Source organism: Triturus cristatus, chromosome 7, assembly GCF_964204655.1.
Source record: "Triturus cristatus chromosome 7, aTriCri1.1, whole genome shotgun sequence".
Classification (NCBI taxonomy): Eukaryota; Metazoa; Chordata; class Amphibia; order Caudata; family Salamandridae; genus Triturus; species Triturus cristatus.
In genome coordinates this window covers 1,130,277,979-1,130,294,724 of record NC_140590.1, presented here as the reverse complement: position 1 = coordinate 1,130,294,724, position 16,746 = coordinate 1,130,277,979, and the positions used below count along the sequence as shown (strand labels likewise).

Sequence of the window (16,746 nt, the reverse complement as noted above, 5' to 3'; positions counted from 1 at the left end):
GAAAACATAACTTTCTAACCTAGTTTAGGATTGTAACTTCTGAACTGCACAGTAACCAAAGTATCTCTGTGACGTGACCAGTAACCAACTGAGCAATGCACATAAAATACTGTTCTGTTATCTGCATAGTGCACGCTCTTTGCAGCAGGCATAGTAATCCTCTGCGTAACCTTCGATGAGTCAAACCAGCCACAAGACAAAACTTCGATCTCTATACAGCAAGTGCATTTATCAACCATTCCTGATTTCTAGATGATTGAAACACTCCTGAAAGCGAGAAACAACACACAACACCAATGATGTAACACTAAAATGGAGACTGGGCGTATTCAATATTCGCAAACCTGCAACATTTGTGATTACTTCCTGGTCAGAAATGGAGGATCACAATCTTCCCACCAAAATCTTGTTTCCTGCTTACAAGTGCAACAGTAACACTGCAACAGAATAAGAACAGTCTCAGAGTCCAGAAAGGTGAAGTAAAGCACCTGTGAAAACAAACAGAGTTCAGTTGTAGGATTTTTGGACCCTTTAAAGGGGGATGCTACATGACCTGAGGTCCTACATGCTCTGGGTCAGCATTTGCACACTCAGGGGGTCTTCCTTGGTCATGAAGGAGGGTAGACTACAGTTTGATCGAGACAGACAACAGTGTGGTTCCCACAGGACACACACTGGAGCACTAAGGACCCTCTAATCTGTCAAGGATGCAGAAAAAACCTGTACTAGACCTCTGTACAAAGAGGTAAGGTCAGAGCACAATACAACCATGGATGATGGCACAGTGAGGGACTGTGGTCACCAGGGAGAATCAATCCTCGGCTCATGTGAACTTGTAGCTGCTGATCCTAGTGAAAGCACTCTTCTAACCTCTGGTGAGCAGTAGGGAGGAATTCTGAGCCTGTGCAAACACCAGGAGATGATGGACGGAGCGCTGAAACTTGTCAGACACTCACCCCTAGTCCCAAACCTGGGTCGAATCCATCATCGTTCTTTAGCTCACTTCGCCACCCCAGTTCAGACCCAGCCATATGCAAATCAGTCTTGACCCTGTTCCTCATGGGAACAGTCCAGCCCGAATTTCCAAGCTGAGCCCGTGTCAGTGTTTCTGGGCTTCTTAATCTGGCTGGGGCTTTCACAAAGGCAAGATCAGGAGGAGGAGTAGGCAGGTGAGAAGAGCTTCAGGAGAGCTTCACACTTGTACGACATTAAGAGGAAATGGGCAGCACTCATGTCACCATTTTAGATGCATCACCTCACAGTGCATATGGGTGCACGGGCTGGACTGTTCCCATGAGGCACAGGGTCAGACTGATTTGCATATGGCCATGTCTGAACTGGGGTGGCAGAGTGGGCTAAAGAACGGTGATGGATTAAACCCAGATCAGTTGACTGGGGGTGAGTGCTTGCAATGTTCAACACTCCGTCCATCATTTCCTTTGGTTTTTACAATCTTTAAGGACCAGCATTTGTTGGAAACCTTGCGTAGTCCCTCATCAAGATCCTGGAAACAAAGGAACAGGAGAGGAAGAAGAAAAAGAAGTGGACGTTGTGCTCCCTTGCAGTTCTCTCTAGGTAGTTTACATTCTCCATTGTGCAACCTCTAATGATATAAACATAAACACGTTTTTGATCAGCTAAGGCTCACTTTAATGGCTGGTGCAATGCTATTGATTGATAACTATCTCCTCCTCACATTTCATTAGTGGAAATCATCAGTGCAAATCCAATGCCCATATTGTTTGCAAAGAGCTAAAAAATAAATAAGAAAGGAGCCACCATCTGTGCCAGGCCACCGATTTAGAAGTTGGAGACAATAGGCATTACCCATGGGTGGATTTACCTGAATCCTTTAGTGCTGCTGCTCACCAGGGCCTGTGTGTGTAGGGGAAGGGGGATAGGGTGAGGAAGTTATCCCCTTGACACCATAGGGCGAGGAGGCCAATCGAGGGTAATCCCATATCCAGGTACTAAACCTAAGTGGGTGATTCAGAGGTGCACAAGATCTGGACTCAGGACAGTTGCCAATACAGGGAAAAAAGCACAGTTGGTCCGGATCTTTCGCCCGTACAAGGGGACACTTTTTACGAAAAGTGAAAAGAAGGTGGGGGGGAGGTCCTGTTGTTGCCCAAAAGCAGCGTTCTGAACAGAAATCTCCATCTAACTGTCAAGTGCCCCTCCCACGGAGAGTGAGGTATCAGACACGCTACACCTACACTAAGGTTGTTTTAGACTTCACCAGGTTCATGCCATTTAAATACATCCTGCAATAGTAGGCTTAGAAAACTAAATCCTAACACTAATCCTAATTATAATTATATTTGACATTAAATTCACACATACGAAGATATTTTTGTGTAGAAAATCACCAGCAGAAACCAAACTGTATTGGACATTTCATCTGAGAAGGAAGCTTTACAAAGGTGACAAACTTGAAGATTTCATAAAGCTGCAAAGTTAATCCCTTTCCCAAAATCTAGCTTGAAGAAAGAGAATCTCAGACATCCTTACTTCAGACTAGATAGTACACTCAGATTGTTTTTCGATATCCTACCCAGTACATAGCAGGCCATTAAAAAGTACATTCCTGTCTGTCTGTCTATCTATCTGTCTATCTGTCTATATACCTATCGATCCATCCATCTATCTATCTACATGCCTATTTGATGCACGATTATACTTAGCACACATTGTAGGTTTTATGTGGGTTTGAATAACCCACTGTATTGCTGTATGGGTATTGCTTCTGTCTCGCGGTTGTGAATATCACAGCTCTAATGTCAGTGTTAAGGAGTCATGCCAACTCATCGGGCTTGGCTATCAATGGGCTGCAAACTTTGTCACAGGCTTTTGACAGCTCTTCTCAACCATAGGATGTATGCGATTTCCTGTTTTTCCTTTCCAGCCAGATCCTTGGGTTTCATGATGTTACCCACTTTTTTCCCTGCTCCATATTTGATTTGGAGTCTGAAAGAAATCGAGTCTGTACATCCTGTTTAGGATTGATCTTTTTTTAATAAGAAAAAGATTTAAATTCTCTTCTAATGTAGTGGATGCCTCTTCAGATTGACTCTTATTTGTTAGCGACCATAAAATTATATTTTTGAGATTCTACTTCTCAATGGCCTCTCTAGTAACATATACAGGTCCGTACAAGCGACGCTTTCATCGAAATAATGCATACAAGGACTTTTCACACAACCATAACAGTAAGGTCCACTTATTGCTGCCACAAGTGTCAAAACTAGTCATGGGTTTTCTTGTGTGGGACTCTATAAGTATGTTTTAGCAAAAGGAAATCAATGAAACACACAGTTTTAAAAATATTCATAGTTGCAAATGACAAAAAATGTATTTCAATGCAAAAGCGAAATAAAAGTAACACTGTATAGAGAGGTACTAAGTGCCCCCATTTAAAAAAAATTAAATTTTATACAAAAAAAAGACAATTCTTCAGTCAAATAATCATGCCTTAATAACCTTCAATTTTTATATCAAATTATACTTTTCTTTCTTAACAATTTCTTTCTATATGCCTTTAGCCATTTTATCTCTCTTATAAATACATTTAGGAGTCCTCCAAATGTCAATCAATCTATCTATCAATTAATCAATCAATTAATCAATTCGGATTTCTGGAATGTGCGTAATACCCCGCGAGGGGGTTCAGGCGCTAGAATATCTGTTCTCAATGACACATACGTATTTCTTCGCACACCCTTTAATTTCTGTTTTTATAATTGGGTCCGTCAGTAGTACAATCCTTAGGTGCCACCTCTGTAGATTAGTGCTAGGATGTCCTCCTGCACATCGACTTTATTCAACATAGCTGTGGCCTGAAAGCGAGCACAAATGAAGAGGTGACAAGGACACCACTCTTGCGTCTGAGTCGATTCACTGTCACATATCGGGACACATGCAAGATCTCTACCAAATGACAGCAATGAAAATAAAATACCGTATTTGTAAAGTGCAAACATATCACCCCAAAGGGTCTCAAGGCGCTGGGGGCCGTCGGGGAGATTAAGTGAGCTATTGCCCAGAGTCACATGATGCTGAGCTGAGTTCCGCGGGCGATCGGACCACGAGTCCCACCCTCCGGAGGCGGTCGCTCTGGCCGCTGCACCACACCTCTCCCTTTACAAAAGACTGACTCACTAATCCTGAAGGGACCTGGGCTTGGATCTATTGGCTAAAGTTCTCACTCCTCAGAATTCATAAACTCCCTGAAGTGGTATTAGCTCACTGTGAGTGTTGATTGTTCTGCTACAGCACCCAAGTAATCATAAGTAATAGACCAATAAAATATGTACTGGACGCGGAAGGTTAAAAGACTTTATTGTCCCACACATATTTTGCAGAACATTATCAGGGCATGCTTTGGCTTTTTGGCGAAAGAATAATGGTCCTTCTCGTCATGACACGTATCCTAAAACAAAACCTACCTTGGAAATCTGAGAAAAATAACATTATACGATTTTCCAGTGGACCGTGGAAAAAACATATTGTGCGCATTAGTTCATGTACACTTTCAGTATGTAGACTCAGGATGTGTCTGAAGGGGCTGCTTCTTCCTCATGAATGCATTGATGGTGCCAGGAATCCTTCTGAGCAGCCCTTTGAACCGCGTCACAGGCCTAAGATCTACATGGGCAAACAGTATCCATAGTACAGCACACATAACTTAATAGTACTCCGTGTTGACTTTACCGCCGACTTCGAAGCTACTACCCACAAATGCATTCTAAGGGGAATGTTGAGTGGTAGGACCTCTTGAAAGGTTTTTCTCAAAATATGTAAGAAAGCCAAAACCCCGACATTCACTCTGGTTTCTAAAATCATATCAACAATAATAAAGAAAACCATTTACATGTTCTGCCTGCTCCTCTAGTTTGTTTGGTGGTGGCCCTACGGCCAACTCATATTGCGTATGGCCAGATGGTATTCACACTAGGGAGATGGCTGACTAGAGCGGTGAGCTGGGAGGCGGGCCTGGAAACATGGCAGGGCCCCATGCTAGGACCTACAGGTTGGCCCTCCTTTATTATAGACCGGAAATGAGTATCTACAGACATGGAACTCATACATCTTTTCCACCAGAGGACAACTAGCACAACAATTAGCAAGCAGTTCCACTGTATGTATCATTTATTATAACCAAAGGCTCATGACGTCGTGTCAGATTAACTTGACGTTCCCCTCTGAAGTACCAAGAGACAAAACCGGCACTGGCAAAATTAAGCAACTTTAATTGCTGTACCCTTAGCAGAAGGGTCTGAGCCGTTACGTGCATCTGATAATAGGGGTAGGAATCAGTGCGACAATCGCAAAAGGCCTCAAACGGGCAAATATGCATAGAGGTCAGCTACTGGATGCATTTTTTACCTGGCGATGTGCAAGCACCACCGGCTTGATTCGTATAATTGGGCCCCTTTGCAACCTCAAATTTTTTTTTTCAAATGTACAAACACCAAATTGTGATTGGGTAACTTATTACCGAATCGCAATTTGGGTTTGCGACTTGGGATTTCGAATTGCCATGCTTGGGGAATCACTTCCAATTCCGAATTGTATGTATTTAGGTATTAATGTTTTCTGACTGAAATGGGGGGTCGCAAAACATTAATATTTTACCTGCACTTCAAAAGAGGTGGTAACCCATTCACAAACAGGTAGTATCCCCTTTGTGATAGCTGGAAAAAATATTTTTAAGAGTAGGCAATGGACCCCTGTCTACTCTTAGAAAAGAAAAATTACACTTTAAAATGTTGCATTTAATTTTTTTTAAACAATGCTTTAATTAAAATCATTTGCAGACTTTGTGAACTGCTGACCTTAACAGGCTACCATCCCTGTGAGGGGAAAAATGCATATCTTGTTTAACTTTTTCTCACAAGTGTATTGAACCCATTTTGCTAGTATTTTAATTATGCGTGGGAAATTTCCAAAATTCACAAAATTCGTATTATTCTTGAAACTTTACATTAAGCAATTTTGAATAATAAGAATAATATTAATTATAAATATTATCATGATTAAACTTTTTTTGTTGTTTTAAAATGAAACACTGCTTTGAAATCAGCCACTTCAATTACAGGCCTTTGACACAGTCACAGTGACAAAGTGCCCCTTCAAGTCTGTCTTTCATTGGGGCATCCAGAAAGGTAAAACAAACCTGTCTCACAACAGTCTAAACCCAGCTCACGTTTCCTTTTAGTGGGTGAACAATCTATGGTCAGTGAATTCTGCGTCAGAATGATAGGGATGTAGGGGATGCACAGTAAAATGCAGGAAGTATTCAGAGGGACCCTGCTAGGACAGGGTGGATGAATAAACAACCACCACAGGTTATCATTAGGAGTCTGCTTTGAACCACCAGGCCAGAGGGATGACATCAGTGGCCAGTTACTGGAACAAGAGACAATGTTAAAAACAGCACATTGCAATTAGAGGGGAATTGCATTAGCCCAACAGTTGCTGGGAAATCCACTATACAAAACAACATCTTCAGAACATTGCTCTGACCTCTACCTCCATGCAGGAGTACATCCTATTGGAGAAGCAGAGCACGCACAATCAAAAGCAAGCAGGCTGACATGAAAATGCAGTTTTTGCACCTTTTCTGACAGGTCGTTGCCTCTGAAAGTCCCCTGGGGTCAAAGACAGAATCAGTCTCTGGCAGCCCTACACAAACCAAAATGGTTGGATTGGCCATTTTATTACAGCTGGACCAAAATGAAGGAAACGTTTACACAACTTTAGTGTGAAGGACCGAGTGTACAAAGTGTGTATATATGATGATTGTAATTTTAGAAGTTTTGTCAAGTGCCTATCGAAGTACAGGACTTTGTATTTTTATTTCTTCATTTCCAATTTATTGCAGAGTACTCTACACACCTGCCCAAGACAGCAATGTTTTTTTCCATCTGGATTAATAGCAGTGCTTAATTTGTGTCAGCGGTTTCCGGTGCTAGGCACAGGCACTTAACTGCCAGCACTTGCTCTAGTGGCAGTTCACCACATGGTGGCGCTGTCTTTTTTTATTTTGAGATGAGCACAAGAATCCTGTTTATTAAGTCAATACATTGGAAATGAATAATACTAGCCTCTCATGCCATTATTATAGCTGTGTGTGGCCTGAAATAGTCTGAATTGTCACACTTGTAGGAGTGCAATGGTTAGGTGTTATATTGGTATTGCCGTTGGCAGCGCTTGTAGGGTATGGGTGGTGCATGCTTCAGTGGCCTTCTGGGAAGGACCCTGGCACTTCATTTTGTGCAAATGAAGCACTCTTTAATAGAGTTCTTTTAATAGCTCAAAGGGATCCTGTCATAAGGGGTTGTAGAAGCATTTTAGTCCCTCTCTGGATGAGAAGGCACTAGTTCGAAATACCCACCTGCAGTAAGAGTGCAGTGGTAGTACCAGCGTGAAATAAATTCCCTACCAAGCGCTATGGCAAAAGTGTCATGCAGGCACTGGCCCAGTTCCAGGATTCAATGTTTCCCTTGGCTGGAGTTGGGAGGGGGCATGTACTGCCTCGCCTTCTCACTGGGAAGTGACTTTTGTTGCCCTGTCCCTCGAGGTGAGTGACCACTGCAAATACCTCCAACAATAAGACTAGCAAAATATAGGGATATTTTTGTGCAGCACCTGCAGTGATTCCACTGCATCACACGGTTGCATGGGTATTTCGAACTAGTGGGCATAGGGACAGAACTGGAAATGCCCGAAACACTGCCCTGTGAACATTTGGCCACCACTGCCTGTGCCTGGCATTCACCCCTGCTGGCTGCAAAAATCCATCAGTGCATAAGAACTGACTGTAGCTCTCAGTGACACACATGGACCCTGTGTGTCTGATGTCTAAAGCTGCTAAAAAGAGAGGTTCCAAATTTGGAGCCAGTCTTTCAGCTGTGTGCTGCAGTAAAATTAAAGCTAATAGGATGGGCGGGAAAAGAGTGCTAGAGATTAAAAATGATGTATTCTCATCAGAAGATTTCTCAGAGCGCAGCTTTTATATAAAAGTATTTACAGAACTGTAACTACAGTTTTCCAGCGTTGGTATCTTTCATAGATTCACGTTTCACTCATTAGCAATAGCTCGACTACCGAATAGGATTGTGGGATCTCCGGGGAAGCAGATGAAAAGAATGCAACAAACACTTACAAAGGCATTGTTTGAGAAAGCCAAAAAACAAAAGTGAGAGGCATGCAGTGCAAGTAGAAGGCAATCAAATGAAAACATTCAAATTGAGTAATGTTAACAGGTGTCAGCCATATTGCTCAGAAAAGAGACAGAGTTGTTTATGAAGAGCTGTATTTATGATGATAAAGAACCAATGTTTAGCCAGAAACTGAATGGAATTGAACCTGATTGCATCGCAATAGAACGGGATAAGAGCCATGTCAATGGGAACAAGAAACCAAAGACGTCAATAAGGGGCGGGCAGGATTAGCAGCGGCTATCCCTGGTAATCCTCTTCCATCGCCCTTGCTACCGTAGATCTCAGGATTCATGAAGGCAGCAGCAAGAACAGCAGATTCCCAGTCCTGGCCATTCCCCTCGCTCCTCTGCCACATATAGCGGGCTGAGGGGTTAAGCGGTTAGAGGACAACCCTATGATGTCATCGGAGAACAAGGGTACATGGTGTAATTTCTGCTACATAGGACATTTTGAGGAACTGACATATACACAAGGGGTATGAGAGTTATGGGACATTTAGAAAAGTTCAGAATCTACCCAGGAGTGTCATTAAATGGGTAACCTCACAGAGTATGTGGGTACCTATCTGATGTATCAGGCAAGTGGAAATCTCATACTGTTAAGAAGTCACCGGAAACAAGTCAGAGACTGGCATATTGTGCTACAAAGCAAGACGACGGTTACACCTTAACTATATTGGGATGTGTTGGCGACTGGATAGCAATGGTTCAAGCCCCGGTGTGAGAAGCTGAGCCGTACGTACCCTATAACTCTTTATGGTACAACATTTTGTGAAGCTCAGCTCCAGCACAGTTTCCTTGCTACATCTTCCTCCGCCCTTTAATATCCTCAGTCTGTATCACTGGGATCATTTCGCGGATACTTCACTGCGCCTACACAAGCAGCAAGGAGCCCGGGCGGACTGCTTGAGTCATCCACTTACTGCGTTCTTCTTTTTTGAAGCCTGTCAGCTTCTTAATTTAATCATTCAGATGATTTGCTAAGGCCACACTTCCTGTGAGAGAAAAACTTTTGTTGCCACATTTCATGTTTCCTAATTGCATTGACCAGCTTGATTCATTACCAAATTCTAATATCCTCGGTCCAAAAAAAATGTTCAGCCAGCGTCACACATGGGTGTCCATGTATGAAGTGGGAATAAGCATGATTTGTATGTGTTCATAAATATGGCAATTACTGATCCTTGAACATACCGCAGTAGCATTCATCCTTCATCTATGACCTAATGCACCGTTTCTACACTGCTGAATGTTTCACCACCCATATCTAGGCTGATGATGTGAAACAGACATCTTAAACTATAAAGTGGTCGGTGCAGCTGTCCTGGTTTCTCTGACCGGCTGTCAGGTCACTTGGCATCTAGGACTTTTAGAAGATGTAAATATGAAGACTTGATGTTCAGTGTCGATATCACTGCAGGTCTCTGTCCATTTTGAAATTAGGAAAAGCATCTAGCATACATGGTTTAAGCAGGCATGACAACCTCAAAGCACACATGTGGGATACTAACAGGCAGTGCTGATATTCAAACTCCATCCACCAACCACCACCATTAGATGGTAAGTCTTAGTCCATGTTTATTGCTAGCTCCTGGTTGTCTTCACTTGCTAGACCAGTGTTTTTGTCAAGGTTCCTCCAAATCAAGAACCAGAGTTTGAAAGCCAGGCAGCTGTGGGGGCAGCGTTCAGAGACGTTGTGCTTCATACGGTTTAGTAATCTTAAGCTTTCTCCCACCACCACCCCTTAACAACCATGTGAGGGCTATAGTTCTGCTAAAGAAGGACGTTCACACAACGTTTTCTTTTTTGGCCCTCACATAGATGCTAGTGGACCCCCAAACAGGTCTCAGCAGACTCCCAGAAGCAGCTCCTGGTAGCCCACCAGATCACTCCCAATAGATCTTTACAAACCTCCCCAAAGCCTCCACTTAGCTCCGAGTTGACTTAAATAACACATAAATCCCAACAGCTGGTACCTCTAGAGGGCCATTCTCTCACCAAGGGCCTCTTCCTGTGCAGGGAACCTCCAGGGGCGTAACAAAGACCCCCGCAGCTCCCGTGGTGCGGGGGGGCCCTGAGCTCCAGGGGGGCCCCCTCAACACTCTACCCTGGCCTGACAGCTCCTGAAGAAGTCCAGAGGGGGCCCCCCCTGTACTGTGCAGGGGGGCCCCTTCCAGTTTCGTTACGCCACTGGGAACCTCTAGGGGTCCTCTTTGCTTACTAGACTAATAGCTCTTATCCTTCAAAACACACGACAAAGAAATCACTGACAACCCGCTCCCAGCTATCTCATGCAAAGACGACTTGATATTTTCTTCCATGATCGATTTCCAAAGTTATTACCCAAAATCTGATACTGACCCGTCTGATTTGTGGTAACGCTCTACTCAAAAACCTACTGAGGCAATTGTTGACCTCCACAAAATCCATCCTCAACCCTGCCTTCAATACTCCTCCAGGGCAAAGAAAGTTCAATAGCATCACTTCAGTACTAATTAAATTATGAGAACTAATTTACAATTCAAATTCATCTTCAAATCCTCCTGCATCACGAAAGTGGAGTCATAAATAAATAAACTTCCATCATGCTTGCTAGGAAACTCACCATCTCCTTCAGCATTTGCACCACCGCGATCCAGTCACTTTCAAGGCAGGGACATAAAAACTGCAAGAGAAAGGACACATGGATAAACTTTCTTAATAAACCAAAACGATGGAATAATAATTTGTACAAATCAGACTTAATCCATACATCCTATAATTCAAAAATATGTAAAGGCTTGCGTGCCTGTCTAGGACCCCTCTCTACCCCATGATGACCGCTCGCAAGATGCTCCAGTACGCAATACCTGAACAGTTCCTCTAGTCACACACACTGTGAATGCACTTGTAGCCCCTTGCGCTAAGTACATTGCTCCACTCAATTTTGATGCTATTTCTCCGATCTGAGGAACAATATTTTACACATTTACAAATAAAATAGCATGCCAATACCCACACATGACTCTCAAAAGACACTAACATATCTCCAACATGGCCCTAAGATTCCCTCACATGTTTCTCAAAAGAACCTTACGTAGTCTCAAACACAGGATAAGGCACATCTTCATTGACAGCCCCTCACATACCCCAACACACACTCACATAGTCTTATGACCGAATGTTCTGACCGACTCTGTGTCTGTTGTCCTCAGTGCTTAATTTGAGCTGGTGGTTTCCGGTGCTCAGCGGCGGCACTTGCTTGTCAATACTGGCACTTATGACAGTCTGCCACAAGGTGGTGCTGCCTGTCTAATTTACATATGTGCACAACAAGAGTTGTTTATTAATTCAGTAAACATTAAAAATGTCTAATACCTGCCGCCCAAGTCATTCTTATAATCTTGGGGACCTTGAAAAGTCTGATTTGTCACATTTATAGGAGTGTGATACTTAGTAGTTGTGTTGATGCCATCATTGGCAGAGATGGCAGGGGCAATGGGTCGCGCAAGTTGCAGAGGGCTCCTGACGAGGGTCCGGGCACTTATTGTTTTTACAAATCAGGCACTTGCAGCCCTCGCGCCATATAACAAGAGAACGGTCAAGAAATCGCTTTCAAAGGGTTCAAGAACATGTTATTACAGTAAATAAAATAAAAGCTAGAAAGTCTATGTTTAGGTCACCATGCACAAGGGTTCTAAGGAAGTTGTTTCCATGTAATACATTCTTGCACACTTGTTTCTTGTCATACTCTGTGTTCCAGGATTTACATTCTTAGACAGTCTTTACTCTTAAGCTAAGGGGAAGTGATGCACACAAGTGCAAAGATTTTCCTCTACAATTTCCTTGCCTTTTCAAAGCTGGAAAGCTTAGCAAAATTCACGAAGGTTACACAATTTAAATTTCAAGAGTGATCTATAAAATAACGTTGGGAGCAAAAAAAACTCTACAAAAACCAACAATTAAGAGGGGAATTCGTTACAAAAAAATGAAATGTTTCTGTAGGGGATGCTTCAGTAGAACACATTCTTGCAAGAGGTTTTTAGTGCCAGCTAAAGTGTACCAAAGCTCACAATCTTCCTGAGTGCTAAGTTTGCAAACCACCAAATTTGCAGGCAAAATTTAAAATCTGCCGACATCTAGGAAGTTCTCAGCCAGTAGAGGGAGAAGAAAATGACCTTGAGTCTGAAGCCAAAGACATTTTAAGGGCCTATGGCACTATTTCCACTCTTCTGAATCCAGGCTTCTTTCTCGTATGCACTGATGTATGCCTTGCTAACCCTTACTATGCGTTCACAACCAACAGGCAGGTGCTGAAACCCTTCGAAGTGTCTTTGTGTGACGCCCTCCAATCTTCCACTCACCAGCTGAGGGGAGCTCTTCCAGTTGTTAAATTAGGTAGCTTATTAACAAGCCCCTTTTTGCAGCCGGTATGTCACTTTTTCCCATTTTAAAAGTGACGCGATTACGGTGCAATGTAAACAAGCCCTTAGATCTTTAGCATTTATTCTTAGGAGCCTATTTATGAAGCCGTTTGTGTCGCTCTAGCACTCCGCAATGTGATGCAAAAGAGATGCAAATCGTAAGACAGATTTTTGAAGCCACGCAATGCCACTTTGCGTGGCTCTGAGTGGCTCCAAAAGTCTGGAGTAACGCAACTCAGCGCAATAACGCAACTCAGAGCAAATCGCTGTGTTGCATTACTTTGCCCTGGGAAGGTGTTCCATCCATGGGCGTTGTGTGGGTGTTCCCATGCAACTTCAATGGATTTTGACGAATCCCAAGATTTACAAGAACTTGTAAACCCGGGGATGTGCCAGAATCTTACACCTTCCCTGGGGTGACGTAATGAGGAGAAATAACTCTATTTCTCCTCATTTCTTCCTCTTTCTATGTGTGCTGCAAAAATAGTTATCTGCCTCCCAGGATTGTTTTTGTGACGGAAGGTGTCCCCCTTCCTTCACAAAAACAATCCTGCAAGCAACACAGGCACCCTTGAATTATGGTGCAAGGAAGCTTGCATTGGCGCTAGGCTACAGAAACTACGCCAGCACAGGGAAAAGTCAGAAAGTCACGTTTTTCTTTTAAATGTAGTGCATTTCTACCCTTTCCTTGTAACGCAGCATAACCTTCCCATAAATATGGGCCTTATTGACAATTGGCCAGAATCTCACTTACAATCAAGCAGCCTACCATGGTCCTAGTTTTGGGGCTAGCTACTCAGGCTGAAAGCATTTTTGCATGAATATTAAGAGCTGATTCAGGTGGATCTGATGTGGATTTCAAACACGAGCGGAACAGGAAAAGAACCACATCCTTTATGGGGGCTATTTCTATTGATGCTGGGCAGTCGGTCTCCCAGATGAAGTGCCTGGATCGGCAGCTTTGTGTAATGCTGCCTATTAGGAGGGCAGCATCTGTGGGTCTGTGCAAAGGGCAGAGCTGCCCAATAGTTTTTTTCCAAGTTTGGAAAGTGTCACGGAAAACAGCCATTAAAAAAGCGGAAAGAGGAGGTATGACCCTGTAGATGAAAATAAACTACCTTCTTTCATTTATACATCCCCCATTGTGTCCCTCAAAAGACCTTTTCCACGAGACACTTTGCATGTTTGAGTCCCCATTCACAGTATCCCCACATACAGGGTCATAGCTACAATTGATGAAGCCAGATCAGTGGCACCAGAGCCCAGAGACCTGTAGGGCCAACCAAACCCTGATAATTCCTGTATTTTACTGCCCCTAAAGCAGTCAAAGGGTACATTTTCATTGCTTGCCTCCGGGCCCCTGGCATCCTTGCTACATTACTGCCCACACACCTGGAGCTTTAGAGAAGGGTCCGGCTTAGAGTAGAATACCGGACTATATAAAGGGGAGTAAGAAGATCTCGCCCCACCCATGATGGTGTGGCTGTCTTCCTGGGTGGGGCAAGATCTATTGACTCCCCTTTAACTCCTGAAACAATAATGATCTGCCACCTGTTAGGAGCCTCACAGTAATGGACTCATGGTGGTGTGGGGGTGCCCCAACAATCATGAGCAGCGCCCTTTGGCTGCTGAGGCCTGTCTTGGCTCTGACTGCTAAGGGTGAGTTACAGCTATAGATGCCTTGAGAGGCGCTGCCCCCTCCTACCTATGCTGGATCTTCCTTCTTGTGCTCAGCTGTGACTGCTGCTGCTTGTGCTGGCTCTGCCATGATGTATTTGACTGTTGCTGTCTGATTTTTTGTGGTTCCTTGATTCTCCTACTGATCCAAGGCCTTTCACAGCCAACAACAGACGATCCCTTTTATTTTATTTGCTGCATCTGGGATGGATAACATAGCCCAAAAGGACAACGGAGATGAACCATGGATCACAGAAGACTGAATTGATTTCTTCAAAGAAAAATGACTGCTAGAGAAAAGGCGAACTGACCAAATATCTGATAACTCTAAACATCTGATACCCTTAGTAGATCTTCACACAAGGGCTTACAAGACATCACATAGCCAGGGACACACCCTCTCAGAACCATCACCCGACTATGGCATTTATTTATCAAGTTTTCGATAATGAGAACATGACCCATGAGGGTATCAGAGCGCTTTACATTTGGGGATGAACAAGATGTGGAGGAGACAAGAGAAACAGTCACAAGTACGAGAAAGGCACAAACAAGGAAGATCAACAGGATGATGAATTTGACCTCCATAGGAAGTCAGCAATACAGTGCTTGTAGCCTTTAAAAACCCTTGGAGAATCTGCACACCGCCCACATAAATCTCAGCACAACCCTCACACATTCTCACAAAAGGAAAACAGAAGTCACATAACCCTCAACAGACACTCAGATGACCCCCAAAGACACTCACAAAGCCAATGAGGTAAACCCCCAATAAAATACACATAGATCCCACATAACCCTAAACCAGTTCCCAACAGACCCTCACACAATCCCCAATAGAACCTTTCAAAGCTCCCAACAGACTGTCAAAGACAGTGGAGTAGCTATTCTCACTGCAGCAGGTGCAGTGGCCCCTCAACCCGAATCAGAATTGTCTTTTACTCCAAAAATGAGGATCCACGGTCCAGTTTTCCTGCTTGCTCGAGGGCCCAAAATCATCTCCCGATAGACCCTTTCTCTATCCCCACATCAATTAGACTTCATTATGCCGCAGACCAACGTCTCTCAGCGATGTCTAACCACCACAGATGCTTTACTTATCCTCAAGGTTCTTCCCTGGTAAATCTTGCTGCCTAGATCATCTTGACGCGCCACAAACAGGGCAAGACGCGGCTGTGATGTCTGCGACTCTCTTGCCTTGGAGATCTATGATCCTGGCTCAGGTGAGCTCAAGTGAAATTGTATTAGTTGTGTGTTTTGTTATGATAACCTGTCAGGAGGTATTCGAAGCTTTGGTCGGTGCTTGGTTCAGCACAACGCACAGATTCTTTTTTCATTTCTGTGCACATATCATATATATACACACACATATACATATATATATATATTTCTTAGGAAGGTAAGAATAACATAAATCTCCCTTAACAACACAGTGCAAAGATCCCTCCTAATGCAAATAAAAGCTGTTTTGAAGCTATTGTTACATCTACTGTTGTTGCGCTCGCTAGGCGGCTGCACCCACTGGGTCGGTTCCGTTATGATGCTGTCACGCTCCAAGAACAGCTTTAGGCGGAGAAGGAAAATAATGAGAAGGAAAAACCAATCAATAAATTAATCATGGGCGACATAATTAGAAGGACCTCCTGGGTTCTAAGGGCCGTGTCTGCAGCTGCTCTGTGCAGAAGCAGTCTCCACAGTACCGTCCTCGCTGCTCTATCTGGGTTATGTAGGAAGCCTCCGAGCAACGGATGCGTCTGGGTCATTTATTCCAGGGACTAAGAGAGGCGGAAGGGTCTTCGAGTTAAAGAGTTAACCCTGTTGTCTGAGAAAGGAAATGCACCTTTTCATCTCTGTCCTGCCAGAGAAAATATATGTGGCCTAATAAGGCATGTTCGTTGGATTAAGTGCCTCAAGACATGTGCATTCACATGTTTATTCCACAGTGCAAAGGCCAAACTTCAACTAAAGTGCAGCCCTTCTTGAGAAAGCCGGATTTCCTGCCTGACACACTGCGTCTTACATTCACTTTACTTAGGAAAATCTTCTGATGCAAAGTGAATATAGTACGGGGTGTGGGGCAGGGAATAGTACTTTCTCAAGTAGGGCTGCACTTCGGTGAGACCGTTGAAGTTTGACTTTTGCACGTTAGTAATTGTAGCGTTCTTCTAAGCCTGTGTACTCGCCTATGACTACGTCACACATGGAGCTTAGTATTACACGTCTTTATTTCAGGGGTGGCTACTCCACTAAGGAGACAGAGGAGTGTCGCCTCATTGCTCTCAGAGCAGGGAAAAGGGAAAATAAATTGTTAATAACATTGTTATTATCATTTTATTTTTCGTAGCTACGGGGCTGGGTTAGGGTGGTGTCACAGGGATAGGAGTGGTTTGTAGACAATGAGTGCTCATGGTGGTTTGGCCAGCCATCTTGGGCTGACCAAAC

At 43.6% G+C, this 16,746-nt stretch overlaps 1 protein-coding gene across 3 annotated transcripts in view; it reads right to left on the bottom strand.

Annotated features, from left to right (window-relative positions):
- CPLX2 (complexin 2) overlaps positions 1–16,746 on the bottom strand; it is a 669,325-nt gene that overhangs the window by 314,002 nt on the left and 338,577 nt on the right. For all 3 annotated transcript variants that reach the window (XM_085618262.1, XM_085618260.1, XM_085618263.1), the window contains exon 2: positions 10,830–10,889. The gene's annotated coding sequence lies outside the window, so the exon portion shown is untranslated. The remainder of the gene's footprint in view (positions 1–10,829; positions 10,890–16,746) is intronic.